Genomic DNA, 25,631 nt, shown 5'->3' on the forward strand with positions numbered 1-25,631 from the left:
CGTTAAGCTGTAGGTTCATGTCTCATATAGTTTCGCTCCTGAAAGGAACGCTAAACTAAAATCAAATCAAATCTGAAATAAATGAGATGTAAGTTGCAAACAATTGCAACTAGGCAAGTATATTAATTACATAATAATTTAATTGATTTAAGCAAAATATCAAATCGCAACATAAGAATTCATCTGTAACGCCTATAGAAGAGGAAATCAGCTATTTTTCAGAATATTATATATAATAAATAACCAACAAACAAACATAACTTAATAAAAATAAAATATAATCATATAAAATGTAAACATAAGTAACAACTAAGATGCTTGCTTATACATTTGTCATCCGGGATATTTTTTCTTAGCTTCCTCGGTGATTCATGAACCAACGGAACTGCATGTTTGGAGACATTTCTTTTCGACTCATTTTCTATTTTGCACAATATGAACTATTGAATAGTGACCTGACGATATATTGTATGTATGCTCTGTGTAAATTTTGTTCTCTTGTGTTTAAACGGAATGGTGTACAATACACTTATAATATGTTATTGTTGTTTATTCTATTGGACATGTGTTATCATAATTTCTTATGTATACCTATAGTGGAACAAAATTAATGTCTCGATACCAGCTTATCGTCGATAGAGCTTTTCGTGTAACGGAACTGGAAATTTTGGTGCCTTCTTTTGTTCTAGAGTCATTGGATCTAGGAGCGATCCGGCAGTATTTGTCGCCTAGCCTGGCGTGTTTTCTCTTTCACTGCTAGCTTCTCACTTTATAGTATATTTACAACGAAAGGGAGTGCACGTGCACCTTTGCACCTCCCTAAATCCGGCCTTGAGAACATCCATACGTATGATTTATGTGTCAATTTACGTGTTCTGTAATAAATAAATAAATAAATTGACGTACACCTTCGGTTACATCTGGCAACACTGTGCGGTTCCTAGTGTACTTCAATCGTTGCTTCCTAGTTTAAAAATATATGCATGAACAAGGCTTCATTTTGGTATAACCATGAATTGTGTATCGCTTCCGGTTCAAAAGTTCTACTATTCCAAACTTTGGGTTGCATTGTATATTGGACACCCTGTAGTTTGTCTTGATTTAAGCAATTAGATTTAATCTCAACTGTATTATTTTGTTCAGCGCGATCAGATCTATCGTTATCTTATCTTCGGTCATTTTTTTCTGTTAAGAATATTATTGGAGTAAATATGGCCACTGACGCAAATCCCGGGGGGTTAAGGGGGACATCTACCCTCCAATCTTGGAACTGGGGGACTGTCGATTTGATAGTATTTTTTGGAGAGAAATGTGATGATTTTTGTCCGATTGCCACAAAAGAAAGTGAGATAAAATTGATGTCCCCTCAGAATAAGCCTCAAATCTGGCCGCCTCCCAATGATGAAGACAACTCTGCTCCCCTGATTCTCCACAGCATTGTTTTTCAACTTCATAAATATTTTGAATATCACTAAAAAGAAAAAATATATATATGGGAACGGTCTTACCCGTCCCCCCCCCCCCCCCCCAATGTTGAAGAGAGATTTGTGCCGCTGAATATGGAAAAGAGTGTGGCAAGAGAGGTGCCGAGATTAGTGTTACCTATGAGACGAGACGAGACGAGAAATGTAATACGTCTCGTGGTGTCAACGTTAATTTACACAAGCGTTAGTTCTTAAATACTACTTTAACGTCACATAATGTATAGTATGAAAACTATAAATTGATAAAGTGATTTGCACCTACACAATGAAGAGCATTTACCAACGTTTAAAAATACGCAACTCATTACATAAAATATATTCCAATTACAATCATAAATATGGTTTAAATGTTGTTATACCACACCTTTCGTGGATCTATTGTGACGCGGAAGATTTCTGACAATTTCTGGATGAAATTAAGGTTTAAAAAAATCAGGCCATAAATTTTGTACGTTCAGTGACAAAATGTTATTTCCTTTTTATGAAATTAATTTCGTAAATAACTTCAGGATGGAAGGACAATTTAAGTACAGTTTCCAGTAAATTAAAAAGAATAGAATTTTCTGTACGTTGTAGCTATACCACCGTTGTACGTTGCATCTACACCACTATTATTCTCAAAATAAATTTTACCAAACGGAAAGAATTTTTGTCACTGACTGTATATAAATTTACGAAATGAGAAAACCTTTTTCAAGAGTTCAGACGAGACGATACTTGTATAAAATATACAAGATGAGACAAGAAAACCTTATTTGTTCGTCTCGTCTCGTCTCGTCTCGTATTGTCGAAAACGCTAACTGAGAGATACTTTGGAGCTGCTCCCACTGAGATTGTCAATAAATTGTAAGGCAACAGAAACAAAAGTTCCCGTACACAAAAGTATGCGATTCCCGATGGCAGGTCATATGGTTCAGCTTTCATGTTAATCAGTAGGTCTAATCTTATATAGCCTCACTGCTGAAAGAGACATTAAACTCAAAATCAACTCAATTCTTGAAATGCGAGAGAGAGAGAGAAAGAAGGCCAGAAATGATCATTAACCCTAGAAAGACCAGGGGAGGACGTCAATTTTGCTCGCGAGTTCTCTTCTATTTAGTTTACTATATGAGTTAATATGTATTCAAGATTTTTTTTACTGTTTTCTTTTGATGAAAGGTTCATTTTCGCTTTTTTTCAACTGGAATATACTGCACTGATTTTTTTTTTTTTTGCAAAAAAATAATATTGTGCTGACCGATTTGACCCACCCTCTTCCCTTTTGGTCATAGGTGCTACCCACCTTTGTTTTTCTGAAAATTCCTTTCATTTGTTTTTTTATATCTAAAACGCATTATTTTTTTTAATGTTACTTTTCTCCTTTATAAAAACACTTAGGCTTTCATAGAACTTGTCGAGTGTTAGTTATAATACTGATTTTCTGCATAGTATTATAAGAAATTTGATATAATGTATATATAAACAGTCAGTTTTACGCACTGTATGTTAGTTAGTTGGTTAGTTTTTTTTTTTCAAATAAAAGCACAATTCCTTGAAAAGTTTCTTTTTTGAAATTTAGTTCAACACGTTAACTCAAATTGAACTCTACTCTGAAAGCTACTTAAAACTAGGGATGACCACATCCGGAAAAAGAGTTTTCCGATTTCCGGAAATCACATTTTCCGTTTTCCGTTTTTCCGGAAAATTTTCCGTCTTCCGTTTTTCCGGAAAATTTTCCGCCTTCCGTTTTCAATTTTCTGGTTTCCGGAAAAAATATTTTCCGTTTTTCCCGAAAATGTGGCCATCCCTACTTAAAACCAGTGTGGGCCCTCTCCCCAACCACTTGGTTCTCCACACAGCAGATGCGAGCACGGACTTTCTAGTGTTCATACCAACGAAATCATAAAACTTTACTCCAAAACTTCGGTGTTACATTATATTCAGCAAAATATGGTAAAATGCTGTAGTTCAACCATCTAGCTGTAGTTGTCTGGGAGAGGGGACAAATGAAATTATATTTCATTATCATGAATATCAAATGAAAAGAAAAGAACGTATGTATGTATTCCATCTAGTTACGCGCAAACAAACAATACGGATGGACTTCATGAAAATAAATGTACGGTAATTTAAAATGTTAATAACTTAATTCTATTCTCGTACCAGGAACACATAACAGGGAAGAGTTAGCAACCTTGATCTACATATGTATACGTAAAGAGGAAGTGAAGATCTTGGGAACCGAGGGGGAGAACGTGAAATGAAACAAACATATTTCAGAAGATGCTATGAAACAGGAAATAAAAAAGGGAAGCCACTACTTTTTTTTTTCGGTAGACTGGAAGACAAGAAGACACCTTGAAGTACTCTCAACAAACGAAGAACAAAAAAACATGAAACCCCAGATAGATAGACAGACAGAACGCATAAGGAAGCATGAGGCGAACAGGTAACTTACAAAATGAATAACCAGAACTTTAAAAGGACCAACAACAAGAGAGTGAAGGAAGGCATAAATAGATAAAGAAAGAAGGGGTAAGAAAAATTGATGAAACCATTTAGAACAGATGTGAGAGCAGACACCCAAAAGGTGGCTCCTGAAAAAGGACAAGGTGTAAAAGAACAGACAAAAAAATCGAACGAGGAAGCGGAAGCCAGTCATATATTCAGATGAACAGGTAGCCTTTTACAAGAAGAGAAATGGTCAAGAATTTTATGCCCTTCGAAGGACGGTTGAATTGGGCAAACAGGAAGACAAGAGTACGGTAACGGACAAACAAACCCCTGTCTGTGTTCCGCATTCTCCATACGTACAGAATATTGAAGAAATACTTACACCTGATAATGTATATATGCGTTATGCATCATTCTTTTCAATCTCCGAAACCAAGAACTGTAACAATTTCTCAAAATGGACAATGACCAACCGCCATGTGGAGAGATTGTGTTCTATTTCCTCTTGTGTGTCCAATGAAAGATGGACAGCGTCTTATATATATATATATATATATATATATATATATATATATATATATATATATATATATATATATATATATATATATATATATATATATATATATATATATATATATATATATTAATAATAAGATTTATTTCAACAGGATAAAGCGCTTCCTGGTTTCCGTGGAGGAATCCGGTTTTGGGTATAGATACCGCGGTCGGTACGCTATCAAAGGGTAGACGTTAATGGAACAAAAAGACCCAACAGACAGGCAAATACCTTTTAGAATATTCAGAAAATAAAGCATGGTTCTTCCCTTTCAATTTCATAAAACTAACGAATATTCTTATATTGAAGCAACTACCAATATTATACCACCCTACTTATTAATAATTGAATAAGTATCGCTACCTGTTCATGGCATTTCACATGCTCATGTTCCAGTATTGGATATGAGTATTTAAATATATTATTTCAAGAGGATTTTCTACTTTCACCTAACAATATAATTCCAAACGTTTTATACTTGTCGGATCATATTGTGAAAGGAACGCAGTGGCGGGGATAACGGGAACAGTAGTCCTCGCGGACGATGAAATTGAGACTTACAAAGAGTAATGTACGTACTATTTACATACGAAATTACAAACTACAGTAGTAATTTTCCAAAATAATAATACTTTATAAATAATTACCACAATAGCTGCATGATCTAATTAATAATTGAATTGCACAAAATGTTAACTGTTGTACGACTAACCTGAATATTGTTAAGTACATGTTAAGATGGGAACCTAATATATTCATTTAGAATATTTATTTATTATTTTGTCAGAAACAATAGCTATAAGCGTATTTTTGTATAATTCTTTTGGTCTTTCAAGGCAGTGTTTTTGTGCTGGGTCTGATAGTCGCATGGCTTGTAAGAAATGAATTATAGCTATAAATACTGAAACGAATAATACGGCTCAAAAGCACTGCATAGCAGGAGGTCCATATCACGCTTATCATTACAAAATTATGGCACACCAGGCTCGCCCATAACAGGCCCGTATCCAGAGGGGTCTAACGGGGGCCGGCCCCCCTAAATTTTCTACGGACCCCCTAAAATTTTCACGTCAGGCTTGCAAATGAACTATAATATGGTGATGAACTACAATATGGTTGGATCGGGCCCTAACTTCGGCCGGGCCCCCCTACATTTTTGGGCTGGCTACCGGCCTGGCCCATAAGAGAGGACAATCCCGTCAAATGTCAAGATGCCTGGGTTTTTAAAGAGCTCATCAGAAATATTTTTCAACTTTTTTTTTTTAAAAAGTTTGAAATTTCCACTAGACCGTTTGCTGTGACTGGTCACATGTTCGATTAACTTTGCCAGCGATAGTTTTTCACAGAAAAAGCTGTCGAACAAATATTTCATTTGATGTAATTTGGTTTAGTCAATGAAGATATAAACCTATAAAACAAATTATGTATATGTCATGAGAAAGCATTCAATATCGTATTGTAGGCATTTGGGTACCTTATTTTATTCAAAAGTGAAGTGAAAATTTTAGATTGCGTTAACGCAGTCTTTGTCAACCTATTTTATATCATAACCCCTCTCTCCACTTATAGACTATACAATATGCACCACATTTACAGAGACTTTAGTTTGTTTCTAAAATGATTATCAGAGTCAAAAACTATCAACATCTACCGATAAACTATTATACAATGATGCCAGTATGAAGTATAAGGAACATTGTGTACGTAATTGATAGTCTGGGTGTTACACATGTTAGTAACGTATGACTGTGGGTAAGGCGAGAAGGTACACGAAAATTGAGAACAGAAACCAACAACTCGGAATCAATTTTTCCATTGATAATTTCATGGAGATGCAACAAGTCTGCCACCATGGGTCGAGTAAGTAGAGTATGTATATTAAGTTTGTTTAGGAGCTGTGTTTTATTGAGACTACGCACTGAAGGAACTCTTTGTATGACAATGGGAAGAAAAAAGTTAGGAATAAAATCAAAATAGGATAAGTTTGAAGCACAGGCTATATTCCATATCGGTGAGCAATATTCAATTTTAAGAGATACTGAAACTCTTTGAAGAAAATACTGACTGATTTGAGATCGCGAATTTCAATAAATCTGTAAAGAATTGACACACAATTATAGTCATACATCTTGCGAATAAAATCAGAAAAATAAACACACTGCTGAACAAGACGTACGCTCCTAACCTAACCTAACCTAACCTGTCTGATGAGGATCTTGGCTAGAAGATCGAAACGTCACGTGTAAATGTGTTTTTATATTAAATAAGTGCAGTCTTGTTCAGCAGTGTGTTCATTTTTATGTGAAGAGTGCTCAGAATTTTCATAGCACTCTTGACGGTAACAGTGATGTGATCAGCGAGTGTAAGTTAATGAAAGAGTTTATAATAAGATCTATTTGAGAATAAGTATGATAACAAACATTTATCCATCAAAATAATCTTTGAATATATTTTCCATATTAACCAGCTTGAGTTAGTTTTTGACTAAAATTTGATTAAACTAGTTGAATCTTTTTTTTTTTAAATACACTTTTCCGCTGCTGCATTCTAATGCTACTAGGGACATGAACTTTTCATTTCAACGATAGCTACAAAAAGTTAAAAAAAGCAAAATATATCTGACAAATACATATGTCTAGAAACATTTATGGATAGTTTTGTGTAATATTTGAATCACGAAATAAGCGAATATTGACAATTTGTTAGAATTTTACTTCATACAAGAATAAAATTGCGAAACATCATTATTCTGTTAAAAGTCTAGTGTCTCAAGAGTTAGAGAAAGTTGAATTCGAACTGTTAAATATTGAGTGTTAGTGACAAAGACAAATTAAGAGGTCCCATCACGGCGAAATTAAAATATCGCTAATTTTACAGTAATTATGTGATATCTTCAAATAGATAAAATAGAATAAAAAAATGGAACAAGAGCTCGCTAGATAATATTATTTTACATGAAACACTGTTATAAAGATTCACTTATCTGCTTGCTTTCGATTTTCAGCCATTTAGAAAACTAAAACTAATTAAATGGCTGCAAACAGAAAGCTACTAGGTGACTCGTGATAACGGTAGCTTATGCAAAATAATATTGTCTAGCGCGCTCTTGTTCCACGTTTCGATTATCTTTTATCTATTTGAACATAACAAATAATTACTGTAAAATTAGTGGTATTTTAATTTCGCAGTGATTAGGCTTCTTGTACAGCTAAGTTAGTGCTGCAAAAACTGGATATTCTTATCGGAACAGACCCTTATACAGAAATATTTCGATTGGTGGATGATACATTCAATTCCTAGTTCATTGTGCAAAGCAACTCCAACAACAGAAATGCTCAATCGACTGAAAAATGTACCGGTATGGAGGATGGAGGGAATCCCACCTTAAGAGTTAATGAAAGCATACAGGTATGTTTTTTTTTCTAAAAAGACATTGTGAGGGCATTGTTTAAAAAAAATGAATCTTGTGAAAAATCTGCGTGCACTTGCGTTCAATAGAAACAGTTTGTTGGTTACGCTACTCTAACTAATTCTATTACCTATGGTTGGAACCCGAAGGTTCAATACCGCGTTCACAAAAGCTCTCCACTGACTTCTGTTCTTAGCTAAATGGATCTAGTTTCTACTTTGTATTCCCATTTCTGCGAGACCCATCTTAATATTGTCCTCCCGTCTGTGCCTAGATCTTCTTAATGAGCATTTTCCGATTGGATTTCTAGTTAAGACTTTGAAAGCGTTCCTACTTTTTTTCCGTTCTGGCTACATGACCTGCTCACGTAAGCCTCCTAGATTTGATGACCCTAATAATGTTTGGTAAATAGTATAAATTATGTAGTTTCTCGTTATGAAGTTTCCGCCATTCCCCATCCCAAGCGGCACACCGACGTCGAAAAGACGTGGTTTTTTTGGTGTAAAACACCGTAAAATACACCGAACATGACGTGATTTACACGTCTTTTCCCACGTGGAAATGTCCGGGAATATGACGTGATTTTTATGACGTCTTTTACACGTCATAGAATATGACGTGATTTTTATGACGTCTTTTACACGTCATAGAAATGACGTGTAAATCACGTCTTTTTTACGTGATTTCCACGTGTAAATCACGTCTTTTTCACACCTTCATGTGAATTGGAAGGGGGGCGTTCTCGAAATGAGGCGGCGAGAAGCAAAGGGGTGTAAGCGATATTTGCAATAAAGTATGGATGTCTCAAAAATGGATTCTGCACAGCTAAATATACAAACTGGATGGTGAAGCTCGTCGCAGAATCCATTTTAGAGACATACATACTCTATTGAAAATGTCACTTACACCCCTTTGCTTCTCGCTACCTCAAATGTCATGGAAGTCTGACAGGATTGTTCAGTTCCAAATGTCAAAACCATTAGAAATTGATGTGCATCCGCAGTTTTGATATTAGGAATTTCAATCCATGTACTACGTCGATTATTCGCCACACTTTTGAGGCTATTTACCAGCCCCTATTCAACCGTTTTGCACCAAAGTTAGGGGTTAGGCTACTAGGGCTACCTACTTCTGGCCCTGTAAATTTTGAAATAGATCGGTTGAATAGTGGTTGAAACAAATAACCCTGAAACTGTGTCGAATAATCGAGATCCTACTATACATAGATTGAGATTCCTAATGTCAACACTGGATACACATCAATTTATGATTATTTGGACATATGAAACTGAATAATAATAATAATAATAATAATAATAATAATAATAATAATAATAATAATAATAATATCTACTCCAAAACACACAGCTTACAACACATTTTTTTAAAAAATGATAAAAAAGAAAAAAAATCATACTTTTTCTATTTTCTTAACTGCGTTTTTTTTTCTTGACAGTTCTGAACTGATCTCTGGCCGCAACACTTTTCTTGGGTAAAAAAAAAGTCTACGAATAACAACTGGACAACGATTATTATAAGTAAAAACAATAATGAAAATAAATTTATCCTTGTGGCTGCTGCTTGATTTTTCACCATTGTATTGTAATTTGCATAATAATTTACAAGCTCTTATACCAGATAAGTAAGACCACTGGGTTATTGTAATAAATAACAGATCAGGATAGACCCTAAGAACCCTAGATCTTGCCACAGCGAAATACATCACCACCCTCTCTCGGAAGCACACATTGGGGAACGTCAAAGTATTGTGGTCTATTTGATTGGTCTGTACCAAGAATTTGGAAATTTCGCTTCTCCGAATGTTCGTATTATCTATGGATTGGGGATTTCCATATCCAATTAACCACCTCTAGTGTTGTTGATTTATATTTTTTTAGTATTTGGATACTAGCCTATTGAAGAGTATATATTCGCCTTAATGTGTGGTATATTTATCTACACATTAAGAAACGAATATACAATAGCTGTCGAGGAATAATTATATACCTAATGCAACAGGAAAGAAACGGCAGCGCTTGCTCCACGAAAGGATAAATTTAAAGCCATACATTAAAAAGAAAACCGAGACGCATTGAATCGACTTGAAAAACATAAAAAAAAGCCCTCGAATGTAAGACTCACCCTTGGCGAAAAAAAAAGCCCTACATAACTTTTAAGAATGAGAAAAGACGAATAAACATGGTAAAAACAAAGAATGAAATGGAAAAATAAAGGAACATTGTACTTACAGTCTTAAGAAAATGAAATGAAATGAAATCTTTGAGTTTTACGTCCCACGCTTATACCGGTTAGGCTAAAGGAGACGGTGATAATGAGAAATGAATGAAATGGTGGAATGAAGAAAGTGGGAGGAAACGGGAGAACCCCGAGAAAACCCACGCACACGGTGTTTGTCCACTACGTGGACAAAGTTCACTTGGCGGGGGCTGGGATCGAACCCGGAACTCCAAGCACCAGAGGTGAACGCTCTACTACTGAGCAACCGCGGCCCTTAGTACTAAGAAGAATCCACTCATTTCGTCACTGGAATTTATTCATGTGTATTTACTAGTACCTTCTTCTTAATGAAATTACGGTACAACACGTGCTTCCATAAATTTTATAGCTATCCATTATTATGCTAGTATGCGCACACATACACACAAACACAACCACCCACATCCAACACACACTCACATACACAAGAACAATGGGTTTTATTGACAGTACAAAATTTAGGACTAAACTTTTATAACTCCAATTTAAGACACCTTTATTTTGGAGGTGAAAAATCGAAAAAGAAAGTACATCTTAAAATTAATTAACCTCTGAGGGATGAAAGCGAAAACACATAACCATTAATTTGAATTCTACATTTATTAGTTATATGTACAATGTGCACGTTTTGTCGTATAAAATAATATTCATGCTATTTGTAATGCAACAAGAAACACTGATTGTCTTTATTATTTGTAATACAAACAAGAAATATGTAGACAATGCAAATCTGTTGGTTATAATCTAAAACTTACAGAGATCTTTTAATAATATAAAATAAAAAGAATCAAATTTTTCTATAAATTTCGTATGAAGGAAAACACCTTTCATAGTTATTGAAAGTACAGAAATGCAGCATCATATCAAAAAAGCCTCACGTGCTTAAGTAGGTTAAAAATGGGGACTGCGGTAAGTATCCCACTTATTATCCCATCTATTATACCAGTAGCAGTTTCTTCCATCTTTTAGTTTTCGAAAGAGATGCCTTTACATTGATTTCCAACAAAGCGAGGAGGAACAGGTCAACATGTTTCAAGCATGCCGAATCCTTTTCATCCTCAAACAACAAGGCAGATGGAAGTGAATATCTTTCTACTAACATTTTGAAGATTTGTGGCATTTGTTCATTTGAAGATCTTTATTTTTACTCACGAATGATAAGTGTCTTTAAGGCTAGTTTGCACAACGTGAACTTTGCTCTTTTTTCCGCGGGAGTTAAATTCCATCGCCAGCTCTTTGGAAACCAAGCATCAGAGAAAGGTCCCTTTTCCTCCCAACGATGACAGATAGGAACACTGAAACAGAAAAAAAAATCATGAACAATCATAGTGCAAATTTTCAGGTGGGGAGAAAATTTTAAAAAATAATTACAATACGTCATGTGTAACTACAATCAATACGCAATAAAACGATTAGTTACTGCACTCGCTTGCATGAAGTCCCACTTTTAACGGCCTTCCAAACAGCGAAATTAAACTACCATTAATTTTAGTTATTCTGTAATAGCTTAACTTTTGATTTTATTGCAGCTGTTAACTCTGATTGTTCAGGAGGATCAAACAAGTTGGGGGATATAAGACTTTGTATATACAGATACATGACAAATAATTCTGAAACACTCATAGAAGGCTACATTACGTATGTGCTCACAATATAAAATGCCACTCCAAGACCAACTTTAGTATGTGAGCTAAAAGTGACGATCAAGTATATTGATACGATATTGATACAAACAAAATGGTGTATAACTTATGTATTCCGAAAAGTAAAAAAATTGTGAGCACACGCCCCCTCACTTGTTACTGGAGTATTTTTAAAAAATAAGACTTCTAGAACCAGAATTCTGTCACAAGTAGTAGAGTGAAAATCGTCACATTATTTGTTCTGAGCAGGGTTAGAAGTTGCGGCAGTTATTATTATTATTATTATTATTATTATTATTATTATTATTATTATTATTATTATTATTATTATTATTATTATTATTATTATTATTATTATTATTAATAATAATAATAATAATAATAATAATAATAATAATAATAATAATAATAATAAAACTTCTCTTTGGTGAAAATTATATTTTACCCCTCTGTTGAGAAAAATATTTTCGGGAGGAGTACTTTTATCCATTCAAAAAAAAAGCGCGAACACTATAACATGTGATACATTCCATATTAAAGCTTTACTTATATATAAATACTCAAGTCAAATAAAATAATTGCTGAAGGAATAAAAATTAATAAACAGGGAGACCTTTAAAAATCTAAAATAATAAATAAATAAATAAATAGAGTGTATCTGAAGAAGACAAGGGTAGTTGCTGAAACAGTTACATTTAAATAAAATTGGCGCAGCTGTGGCTCGGTGATAGAGCGTTCACCTCTGGTGCTTGGGGCCAATGATTCGATCCCAGCTCACTTCAAGCGGCTTTTCTTGGAGTTCTCCAATTTTTTCCCACATTCTTCATTCCACCATTTAATTCACTTCTCATCATCACCGACTCCCTTAGCCTCAGTGCCTGATCGTGGAACGTTAAATTGAATATTTCATTTATATAAAAGTATTGCCTTGTTCAACAATTATTTTATTTTAGTTAAGTACTAATAAAATATTACTACTTTCTTTCTTTTCTTCTTACTCGGCATTTTCTTACATGGGTATTATAAAATAACATGTCAAAAACTCACCTGTCGCAACTTTGGTATGTATGTCATCCTCCAAAGTGATATTTCTAGAGCAGCTCGACGAGCAGAAAGGGGTCAGGTGGTCTGCTGTTGATCAATTCATCATTTGCAGGAGCATTGGCCACACGCTCTGGAAAGTGGGAGTACATACAAGGCTTATTTTGGCAAATAACATGTATTTACACCTAGGCTTATTACAACGACTAAATACATTTAACATGAAATGAAGCAGTTTAATTTTATGTAAACAGTAAACTGGGTTTTTACTACATTTTGTATCAAAAAAAAAAAAAAAAACAGCTTATAGAAAGAAAAATGAGTTGGCAGGAAAATATCAGCCATAAATTTCACATGCTTTCTGTTCTGGATATTTTCAGCGTAAAGGAAGGTGTGAAGAAGAGTCCGAAATCGTCCCAACCTCGATGCAGGAATGGCCACTTCTTAAATGGAAAGATACGCAAAATAAATATTGACAAACTTGTGGACAGATAGATTTTATGAATTATTGTCTGCCCGTTGTTAACAAGAAGCAGGGATCGGAAAATCTTTGAGTTTTACGTCCCACGATTATGCCGATTAGGCTAAAGGAGACGGTGATGATGAGTAATGGATGAAATGGTGGAATGAAGAAAGTGGGAGGGAACGGGAGAACCCCGAGAAAACACACGCACACGGTGTTTGTCCACCACAAAGTTCACTTGGCGGGGGCTGGGATCGAACCAGGGACCCCAAGCACCAGAGGTGAACGCTCTACTACTGAGCAACCGCGGCCCCATAAGAAGCAGGGATCGGTTTTGAGAACGGAGTGAGAGCGTAAAATATCGCATCTTGAACACAAAGAACACAAATGACTACCTGCGTTTTCGAACGCGGACATTTTCTGACCAAAAACACCAAGGCAAGTAAGTTCTTGCTATGTATTGCTTCATTTAAATTCTGCAACGTGAAAAAAAAAGTTTTTATCTTACATTTATAATACAAGCTTGAAAAAATCAAGAGCTCCAATTCTGGGGTAGGTTTTATTTTTTAAAAAAAATAAAAAAATATCCTACTCTGGAAGGGGCAGTCGTCACCTCTGGATCCGCCCCTGTTGTGTACACACCTTCCTTTTGGTGGCAGCAGATATGTAAGCCCCGAAGCAATGAGGTATGTTTTTTTTTTTTTTTTTTTTTACTGATGGGGCTGCAGTGCCTCAGTGGTAGAGCGTTCACTTCTAGTGCGTGGGGTCCCTGGTTTGATCCCAGCTCGTGCCAAGTGGGCTTTGTGGTGGACAAACACCATGTGCCTGAGTTTTCTCGACACTCTCCCGTTTCCGCCCACTTTCTTCATACCACCATTTTTCACATTTCATTATCACCATCTTCCTTAGGCTCGGTGCCTTTCCTGGGACGTGAAACTAAATATTTAATTTCATTTCTTTTTAATGATGAGGAATTGGTGTTCCACCTGAAAGCAGGTTTTTGACCCAAAGAGACTTCCGTTGTTAATGTGCGCATAAACATTAGGAGGATATTCCCTATGTCAAGAGCTCTCTTAAACACATCTGACTGGAACCAGCACCAGCCCCCAATCACGGTCCCTTAATAAGACATTTGGTTTCCTTTGAATCGTTTCACGATTAGCAGTGGAAATCATAATAATATAGTCATGTAGAGGATACTTAATTGAGCTGGAATATATTTTTTGAACTTCAGTGGCAACATTGATAAGTATCCATCATCACATGCTGGCACTGGAGTAAGTACTGTAATCTAAAATGCGAGGGAACTGTCTACTCAATTAATGAACAAAATATTCGAACAGTCAAAAACCCGTTACATTATTATGATTTCCACACCGAATTCTGTAGCACAGTTACGGTAGCCAAGTGTCTTGTGAGGGTGTGTAGGTGCAGCAGGGCGATGGTTGCAGTTTGAGAGTGCTCTCAACTCAAGGTGACCAGACGTCCCGTTTTGGCCGGGACAGTCCCTTATTTTCAACCGTTGTCCCGTTTCTTTCAGATTCTCAAACGGAAAGCCTAAATGTCCCGTTTTTAAGCAAACATGACCCAGGTGTCCCGTAATTATTATTCAAAATATAAATAGCCAATGCTAATTCTACACTCTTCCGTACCAACACTTACTGGGAAGGTTCACCCGTGCCTAGAACTTCTGAATATTCAAATGAGAATTGAGTGTTCTGTGGTTCAAGTGGAAATTGAGTGGGAATTCTGAGTGTTGAAGTAGTTAAAAGTATTGTTGGGTAATACTTAAGTTAGAAACGCTGTGTTATCATTCTTACTTTGTATTTTGTAAATTGAAAACACTGCTGAGTCGCAAAATGCAATGTGGAAGTCACCCCACCCCCCGTCGCCGATTCGTATGCGTCCCGTTTCTGAAAGTAAAAGTTCTGGTCACCTTGTCTCAACTGGGGTAATATCCTCCCACTGATTATGCACATATACAATGGGGGCACTACTTTAACAAACGGGTCTACCAAATATTCATTTATTTTGTGGATTTTTTCACTAGATTTAAGACAGTAGTGCTACAAAAGGTTAAACAAAACAGAACTGAGTGAGCGAAGGGGTTAGAACTTCCATAGGGCTCGTTGTGTCTAACTTTGAAGTCATACACGATTGGCATTGCAACAATTGCCGAGGGTCATTTCCCAAAGAGGTTCACTCGAGCAGTCGGTTCTACCTAACAGAAAATTCATAGGTAACATACGATGTGAAACATATTTTTGTGAGGGAATAAAAGTGTGAATGTCAGTAATTAATGTCAGTACACAGCAAATAGAAATGAATTTTGGGCATTATTCGAGCAGGCGGTTCTACCAAATTTTGACATATTTCTTACAGTTTCATATCAGGTTAGAACAATGCATTTCTTTTAGTAGAGCATGAACTAAATCAGAAGCTCCATTAGTGCTTGCAGATTGACTTCAGGCCTCAGTACAAATACAGCGTGGACGTAAAGCGTAACAATTTCAGTGAATAAAACACGAACCAATTTATTTCAGCTCCCCACTAAAAAGCAGGGGTAGGAGCACAGCAACAGGGTCCGAACGGCAGCGATGGGATGCGTCCGTAGGGAGCAGGCGCGTCAGCGACGGGAAATATACGTCTAAACGAGAATAGTGTAAGACCACACTTACATATGCAATACTTTCACTGATCACTTAAAATTCATTTCAATATACTGTACACTGACAGTAATTACTTATATTCACACTCTCATTCCTTCACGAAAAATGTTTCTTATAATATTTTACCTATAAATTTTATATTTGGTAGAACCGTCTGCTCGAGTGAAGCCGCATTTTGAGTGATAGTGAAATCATTGTAAGCGTAAGTGTGCTTTTCCATTATCCTTCTTTACGCGCATAGTCCCCGTCGCTGACGTGCCTGTTCCCTACGAACGCACCCCCTCGTTGCCGCTCGGGCCCTCTTGTTGTGCTTCTGCACTGATTCCAATAGAATGCATTTGTGCTTTTTAGTGGGCACCTAGCAAAAGTTATTTCGTGTTTTATGCACTGTACTTAATATGCTACGCGTCGGGAAGGTTCCAGAACACATAGTATTGTTGAGCGAGCGTCAGCGAGTGAAGGTGGGTTAGAGCCCCGCACGGCACGTTGTTTTCTGTCTTTGTTACAATTAAGTGGGAAGGGGTACGGTACCTGTGTTCTAGAACCTTGCCCCATGCGTCTACTCTATATTTACACTAACCCCCGTGAAGTCAATCTGCAAGTAGTAATGGAGCTCCTCATTTAGTGCATATTCTGCTATAGGAAATACAATGCTCTAACCTAACCTGAAAATGTAAGAAATGTATTAAAATTTAGTAGAACCGTCTGTTCCAGTAATGCCTCCAAAAGCATACACTTACTGTCATCTCGTTGTTTGCTTGTATTTATCAGTCTTTCGCCTTGGCAAATAGTACCACAATGCGTGCAGCTTTTATTATACGGATTCATAGTATAAGTAGTAGTAGTAGGAACGGGTTAGAAGCCCCGCGGAGGTTGGTTGGTCCTGTTCTCGACATGAAATAGGCAAATTAAAGACTTGTCCAATTTTTTTCGTATATTTTACAATCTACGGATCTGTATAATAAAACTGCACCACAGAATGACATACTTTTCCATGCATACTCACTCCCATATACGGTTTATTGAGAATAAAAACACATACATTATCATTTTACTACCTTCACTATTAACATTTTATATAGTATTCTACCTAAAATATTTAATTTGATACAGGCGTCTGCAAATGTTAACCTAATGTAGGTATCCTCGTTCTTTCTACGGTATTTTAATACACTGTAATAAGAAACCGTAGAATACTCAATCTGCTGAATTTTACACAGAATGCACCTAGATAGGAATAGGATAGGAATTATACTTACTTGTCTTAAAGCTGACCTTTATCACAGGTGACTTTAACAAAACACATTATTTATATTCACAAACAATACCATCAAAACACGATTCCGCAAATGGCTCACGATTCCCAGCATGCACTGCTCAAACTGCAGTTACAGTACGGGGAACGTCCGCGCTTTTTAGCACCTAAAAAAGACGTCTATTTTTGGTGATGTCCGACACGTGATTCTTTGTACCATTCTGGCACGTGATAAACACGTACAATTTAGGTCATGTTTGACACGTCATTTTTGTTACCATTTTGGTACGTGATAAAGACGTTCCAAATTTTCAAAAGACGTCATTTTGAATTCGAACCCCAAAAAAAGACGTGTTTATGACGTGACTGTGCTACTTGGGATTCCCGTTCCTCTTGGGTCGGAATATTCGTCTCAGGAGCTTGTTCTGAAATAATTTCAGTCTACGTTCTCCCTTCAGAGTAACCGATCATGTTTCGCAACTATATAGAGCAACAGGCATGATTACTGTTTTATATATTTTAAGCTTCAAATTCCTCGACAGAATTCGCGACGACAAGAAATTTTGAACTGAATAATAACACGAACTCCCTGCGTTTACTGTAATTTAATATGGAAGAGTTTTCCATTGCTTTTCTTTAAACGAAGTACACATTAGGAATTGCTTTTCCTCCCAATGGCGAAGCACCTAATTGTAGATAACAAATAAATTTATATAAAATTGACACAGATATAGTATCGCACTTTCAATAATAAACTAGATTCATGATGGGTCAATATATATATAGTTCTCACATAGGTCATAGCTGATACAATAGAATCATATGTATGTAGTCACAGTCATAGAATTACACTATTTTACTAAAGCGGGACCCTTGATTCTGCCACTACAGATGAACTGCTTTATGCAGTTGAAAAGAAAAGGCTATTATAGACAGCAACAGTGCACCAATGCGGGTGGTTTACTGGGTCTGTACCCCTCCCTCTAAAAAAAAAAAAAATCGACATAGGTTTGTACACTTCCTTAGTAAAACTTTACTTATTTAGCAGATAAATTATTGATGTACCGTAAGTGCACAACATATGAAAAGAGTTTCACAGTCCTCTGTCGGTAAAACCATGAATTGTAAAGAGGAAATTTCAACTGCCACCGTAAGATAGAACATCTAATTATTTTGGCTATAATTTTGGGGTTAACATCAATTCTAATTACCTAAAGGGTTTGTTGTTGTAGAGGTATGGAAAGCAGTAACTGTAAAGGCCGACAAAATTTGAAAGATATCACCTACAAGAATTTCCGTCAAAGTTAAGTCAGTTTCTTAGAATATTAGTGTATAATGACACTTTGATGCAGTAGTTGAAATGTGAAACGTTTTGAAGCCATCAGCCTCTAATCGGGATTACTTTGTACAGGTCCTAAATGCCGTTTAGATAGGAAATTATTACTACTGGAACCTCCTGCATTCTAAATTTAGGTAAATGTCCTATTTAGGTAGATGCTGGAATGAATTTCTTATTGGAAAATAAATTATGAACAGTGGCGGATCCAGAAAAGTAATTTGAAAGGGTCTTCACTCACAAACGCTTCGTTTTTTTGTTTATTTATTTATTTATTATTTATTTTTAGAAATCACTAGACTTCTTTTTGCGGGGGGAGGCTTGAAGCTTTTATGCATAGAAATGACTCAAATTAGATGTTTTTAAAGAAAAAGAAATCATACAATTTGGGTGGGCTTTAGCCTGAAAGTCTCAAACCCCGTAAATCTTCCACTGATTACAGTTGGGATGATATTCTTGGATATAAGGAATAACCAAGGCAAATCAGTTCACGGGGATTTTTTTTTTTCTGTTCCTGAGTTGGCATTTTTGTGGGATCTTCCCCAACTGTTGGAATATGGTTCCTGTGCCGGTACCAGAAAATACATATTTTTTTTTTTTATATAAATATTGGTAATTCAAACTAAGTATCGATACCGGTACACTCATTCTAATATTAATATTTGTAGATTGCATGCAGTTTTATGCAGAAAGTGAAATGTATAAATATTAAAGGGAAAACATTGCACAGAAACGTTATGTTCGTATGTCGAACATACTTTTTTGTATGTTGTGCAAAGTAACCCCACCTATGGAGTTACTTTGCACCAAAGTTTATATTTCAATAACTACGGTCATACTGAATGTTTACTAATGAATTTGCACATATGTTTTCGTTATATATCTAACTATTATATGTTTAAAATACAGTGTTCTAAATCATTACGTTTACATGCGATTTTCTTTAAAATTCCTTAAATCTTGTGCAACGTAACTCCGTCTTGCGGTAGCACACACATTTAATCTTACACTTTATTTGTGGTCTTTGTTTACTTATAAAAGCAATCTATACATCCATCATGTTTTCTGAGAATATAGGTGACAACATTTCAAAATTAATTAGGTATAGCTTCTTCGAGTGCAGTTCAGTACTATATATGATAGATGTAGTGTCTTGTTGTATTGGATCTTCCCCAACAACAATTTCTGGATGCGCGTCTGATAAGACGGACTATATATTTAGTATTTGTCAACTGCGATGCATTTTTTAAATGTTGTATGACCATATAAATAAAGAAATCCTGGCAGGGGGAGGGCAAATTCGAGATTTCTGGTAGTTTTATATGGAAAATCCGCTATTTATTTTGTTATAAATTTAACAAACTAAGACTGTGAAGCCAATTTCGATAGAAATCATTAAAAAAATAACAGTAATAACCAGTGGCGTATTTAGGGGGTGGCTTCCGGGAAGGAAAGCACCCCCCCGAAATTTTATTTACTATATTAAAGCAAATTAAATATCTTGCACAATTTTCACATTTCCAGGACTGAAGTTAGCAAAGCCCCTCCCGAAACAAAATCGTAAATACACCACTGGTAATAACTAATAACATTAAAGTTGGGAAGGGAAGTCAGTCAAGCCTTATATATTTAAAGATGACATCCCGACATATGGCTCGAAAAACTTCAGTCAGAATGGTCTGTCACGGGATGCAAACATGAAATCTCTCTATTGAGAAACAAGACCGCTAATCACTGCCGTACAAGTTATTCGATTTTGGCCCGCATAAAATAATAATAATAATAATAATAATAATAATAATAATAATAATAATAATAATAATAATAATAATAATAATAATAATAATAATAATAATAATAACCTATGGTTTTTCAGTTATCTGCAGTGAAATGCGTGTTTCGATCCCGAAATGTGTTGCTCATTAGTGTGATTTTGCCAGCAAGAGATGAACGAAAAGATTGTCCACCGACAAGTTTCACGATTTTTTACTATTATATTAATGCACAATTTATAAAAATGCATGTGTTTCTCAAACTCAGAAGGACAGGGGGTGGGTGGATTTTCTCATTCACTCATTGATTAGATGCGTGTGGTCCTAATGTATTTTTACAACTTTGCTAATGCAGTTTGTAGCTCTACGTAACAATAATTTTAAAGAATATTCTATTTCCTTTCTTTAAAAAAAACCCTCAGAATTTTCTTTTACTGGGAAACAAAATGGTTGCAGCTATAACAAGAAAAATTCTTGGCTTTAGTCGGTCGCACAAGGTTCTTGTTTGAGCTTTCTAGTAGCAACAAAAGAAGTTTGTTTCGATGCCTTTGAATGGGAGACAACTACAACATTCCTTTCTAAAAATGGCTCGGTTCTTTCTGAAAGTGTGTTTGTTGCAGCCTGTGTGACCTTGAATGCACAAACGTGGGTCACAGTGTACACTTCTTTCTCTTCTTCTTCTTCTAAATCCAAAAGTTTCTCTTGCTCGCTTTCTCTCTCTCTGGCTTTCCAGAAACAGTGTGCTTCACAAATTTGGGAATTTTCCTTTTCAAGCAGGGAATTATATATATATATTTTTTTTTCTTGAAAAAAGAAATACGAAAATACTGTATTATATAACCTATAATAAATACCCTGCCTCAACTCGTCTTACGAATAATATGTTTCAGGTAGAAACAATTTGTCTATTGTCTCTTTTCACCTCTGAGGCTAATATTTATTTATTTATTTATTTATGACTTCTTTTACGTGCCGAAGTTAAGCCTTTGCAGCCTTTTTCCTGCACTTAACCACTTTTTTTTTTTTAATTTAAGGAACACCAATACACAAAAAATGTAAACAATTACAAAAACATAGTATTTCACCCACACAAAAAGAATATGCTACTCAAGTAAGAAAAAAGAAAAGAAAGTTAAATGCTACAAAACAAAAGATAAAATAAAATACAAGATAAGAAACAAATTATATATATATATATATATATATACCGATCACGATAAAATATTCAACATAAATGAGGTTCGAGCCTGAGATGGTATTTATCATTTTATTTTGACTGTGCAATTTAGGGGAGGCAGAGGGGAAGATGTTTAATAATGATCGAAAATGACCGATGTTAGTGTCGAATCCATAGTTTTCGGGGTCGCTGAGATGAACAGTGACACTTCCGATGCCGTTTTATTTCAACTCAGCGAAGTGGGTAATCTAGGCTAGCCCAAAATAAAAATAATATGGAAAAACATGAATATAGCGGTAACTGGAAATATAAATATATATATATAATTTGTAGAAAGTAACAAGGGTTACTGATTGGGTGTGTGTTCATACATAGGTAATTAATAATCTGGTAAGACGAAGATGCCTTACCCAGTATTCATACCCAGTGCCGGATTTAAGTTTGATGGTGCCCTAAGCTATTGAAAGGGGCCCTTCATACGTCAAACTTTCTTTTTCAGTGACAAAACATGGCCGTTTTTAAGGTTTGAATATATGTTATATCAGTGGCGTATTTAGGGGGGGCTTCCGGGCTTAAGCCCCCCCGAAATCTTACTTACTATAGTCAACTATATGAAATATCTTGCAAAATTTTCACATTTTCAGGAAAGCCCCCCCGAAAGTTAGCAAAGCCCCTCCCGAAATAAAATCGTAAATACGCCACTGTGTTATATGCTAACTTATGGACCTTTGGATATCTAAAGGGAAACAAGGGCCCATTATAAGCGGAACTGGATAACAGGTACCTCTTTAAAAGTGGGGCTGAGAAATAGAGCCCAATCAGTCCTAATTGTTTCATAAAAGCCTAGTACATAACAATACAAAACACCATTGTTGTATGTGCGTTTTATCTTATTTGCTTTTTCTTGTTATTTGGAAATTAAGTTACAATCAGTTTTTCTCTTTAAATTTTTGGTCTCCCAAGTGAGTGGGGTCCTAAGCTATAGTTTGTTTAGTTTATACTGTACGTAAACCCGGCACTGCTCATAGCTTTATCTTTGCCTAAGAGAAGGGAATTCATAGATTTATATATATATATATATATATATATATATATATATATATATATATATATATATATATATATATATATATATATATATATATATATATATATATATATATATATATTAAACATTATATTTTTATAAAAAGGCCTTGTGTCCATCTTAAACACAAACTAAATACAACTTTCTTACAAAGCTGTCTATAATCTTTATTATAAATTAACTAGAAATGTTACAGTTTCGGAAGTATATCACTTCCTTCTTCAGACTACTATTCCAACTGGAATCATAGATAACATAACATAATTTGTTATCTCTACCAATCAAGAAATTCCCATTTCTGATGCGAAGCTTGATCCCATTTTCTGAGCGATTAAAAAAATCCCTTATAAGGAAGAACCTGCTTTGTCCATGCTTTATAACCGCTCTCCTGAAAAATTTGCGAAATATGACTTAGCGTGTTTTTCCTCTGTAACCTTCAATTATAATTGATTAATAACTATCTCTGTGTATTATATCTAGATGTCTAAAAAGTGTGTTGAAGCGATACAAAAAATGTTTAATGGTTCATTATGAGCAATTTGAGCAAAGCAATTATTGGAGCTAAAAACATTAGAGACGAAGACATCTGGATAGGCATACAATAAATACTTAGAATGTCTCTGGTTCGATACCTGGCTGCATGAGTTTGTAGTGAATAACATTCTTTCATAATTGACCACTTCCATTAATCATTAATCTAAACAGGATGGCATGTGCGTCGGACGTACAATTGCAAATTTCATTTCATTTTACATCACGAACTGTTTAATCACAATATCCATTAAAAATGCCCTTAACTGTTGTTGGTGAAATACCTCAACTAAGGTTTCAAAAAGGAAAATAAAAACATACGTCATAACTAATTCTATAGCCTATGGAACCAGGAAGTTGAATGTCGCCTTCACAAAAATCTCCTCATTAACTCTTGTCCTTCGTCAACTGGATCCAGTTTCTACTCTGTATTCCTATTTCTGTGAGATCCATCTTAAAACTGTCCTCCCATCTGCGCCTAGGTCTTCCTAATGGTCGTTTCCCGATTGAATTTCCTGCCAAGACTTTGAAACCGTTTCTACTTTCTTCCATCCTGAAAATGAAATTTTTGAGTTTTACGTCCCACGTTTATGCAAATTAGGCTAAAGGAAACGGTGATGATGAGTAATGAATGAAATGGTGGAATGAAAGAAGTGGAAGGAAACGGGAGAGCCCCGAAAAAACCCACGCACACGGTGTTTGTCCACCACAAAGTTCACTTGGCGGGAGCAGGGTTTGAACTTGAGACCCCTAGCACCAGAGGTGAACGCTCTACCACTGAGCCACCGCGGCCCCTTCTTCCATCCTGGCTACATGACCTGCCCACCTGAGCCTCCTAGATTTGATGAGCCTAACAATGTTTGGTAAACCGTATAAATTATGTAGTTCCTCGTTATGAAGTTTTCACCATTTTTCATTCCCGTTCCTTTCGGGTCCGAATATTCGTCATAGGATCTCATTCTGCGTTCTTCCTTTAGAATAAGCAACTGTGTTACGCAACCATACAGAACAACAGGCATGATTATGTTTTATATATTTTAATTTTCAAATTCTTCGACAGAATTCGAGACGACAGGAGATTTTGAATTGAATAATAACACAAATTCCCTGCTTTAAGTTGAGTTTAATTTCTTCGTAAACATGATTTTGGTCTGTTAATATTGCTTCTAGATATTTGAAAGTTCCACTCAAGCAAAACCCAAAATCACGCTACTGATTTCGCCCAAGGCCTTTACTTACAGGTATCTTCCCGGTATGCGGCTGCTGAAATTGAGGAAAATCATGAAAAAAACTCATAATGGCCAACTAGCAATAAGAACGCTAACCGTAAGAATATTCATAGTTATATTGTATGATTCTTTTGTAACACACGATGATTCAATTACGGTCCACGGAGCAAGTGTAGGCTAGTAGATTAACATTCTTGCTTTGTAACGGGAAGTTCATGGTTCGAATTCGGTGGCTAGACATGTTGATTGAGGTTTCCTGAGGGTTTTTCCTCAGTTCCAGCAAACAAATGCTGGAATTGTACCTTTAAATATAAGCTCTGAACGACTTGTATTCCCTATGTTATTGGTGATTATGTTTATTGGTTATTCTACTGTACTCTGAGTTCACGAGTTGTAAATGGAATTAAATGAAATCTTTCAATTTAACGTGCTACAATTATGGCCTTTAGGCTAAGAGAGACGATAATTACGTGAAATGCATGATGATGAAAGAATTGGTGGAATGATAAAGTGGAAGGAAACCGGAGTGTCCCGAGAAAACCCACGGACACCATGTTGTCTACCACAAACTTACTTGGTAAAGGATCGAACCAAGAACCCCAAGAACGAGAGGTAAGTGGTCTACGAGACTACCACTGAGGCACTGTGCCCCGACTTCATGGGTTGTATCTGGAAGTTACATAAAAAACAATAAATTATGTATAAATAATAATTGATGTTTCAGTAACGTTAGAAATGCATTTCTAAAACCTTCTCAATGTGTTTGACAAACCTCTCATTATAAGAGAAGAAGTAACGGTTGCTGAAAAACACCTATAAGAATATCTGCATTTATGTTATTATGAAGAGTTATGTATGTTACTGAGTATAATTTCCTACTAAAAATCGATCTTTTTCTTTTCAAGAATGGGGAGAAATAACTCTGAGAGTGGGAATTTTCAGCAGGAACAGTTTTGGCAACACTGAATAGAAGGAAAAAGGTATTGAAAAAAAATATACAGATTCTTTTTGAAAAATCCATTTCACTTTCATAATTCTACTTCTAAGGTACTTTTCCTTTTCCTTTCCAAGTAGGCGACCAATCAGATCAACCGTTTTCATTTGATTTCTTTCTTTCTTTCATTTTTCAAAATTAATTTCTAAGAAAGTACTGAAGAAAATACAGAAGAAATACGAGCAAACAGGGAATATTTTTCCCATTTCACCAATAATTTCTTCAGTATTTCTACGTTCGTCTAACGTAAGTAGAAAGGCTTTGCCAGTTTC

General features: G+C 35.5%; 2 long non-coding RNA genes across 3 annotated transcripts in view; one reads left to right on the forward strand and one right to left on the reverse strand.

Moving 5' to 3' along the window:
- The window catches only part of LOC145667512 (uncharacterized), a 96,088-nt gene that overhangs the window by 35,410 nt on the left and 35,047 nt on the right, over positions 1–25,631 (forward strand). Inside the window, exon 1 of one of the 2 annotated variants that reach the window (XR_014127896.1) lies at positions 25,456–25,605. The exons of the other annotated variant lie outside the window; for it this stretch is intronic. This is a non-coding gene — a long non-coding RNA (uncharacterized LOC145667512). Of the gene's footprint in view, positions 1–25,455; positions 25,606–25,631 lie in introns of those variants that run through there. 2 annotated transcript variants of the gene reach the window in all.
- On the reverse strand, positions 10,572–17,608 carry LOC145667511 (uncharacterized). The gene is made up of 3 exons (XR_014127894.1): positions 17,238–17,608; positions 12,853–12,979; positions 10,572–11,457 (listed from the first exon to the last, which is right to left on the reverse strand). It is a non-coding gene; the product is annotated as an uncharacterized LOC145667511 (long non-coding RNA).

Source organism: Thermobia domestica, chromosome 13 (assembly GCF_964235325.1).
Source record: "Thermobia domestica chromosome 13, izTheDome1.hap1.1, whole genome shotgun sequence".
Taxonomy (NCBI): domain Eukaryota; kingdom Metazoa; phylum Arthropoda; class Insecta; order Zygentoma; family Lepismatidae; genus Thermobia; species Thermobia domestica.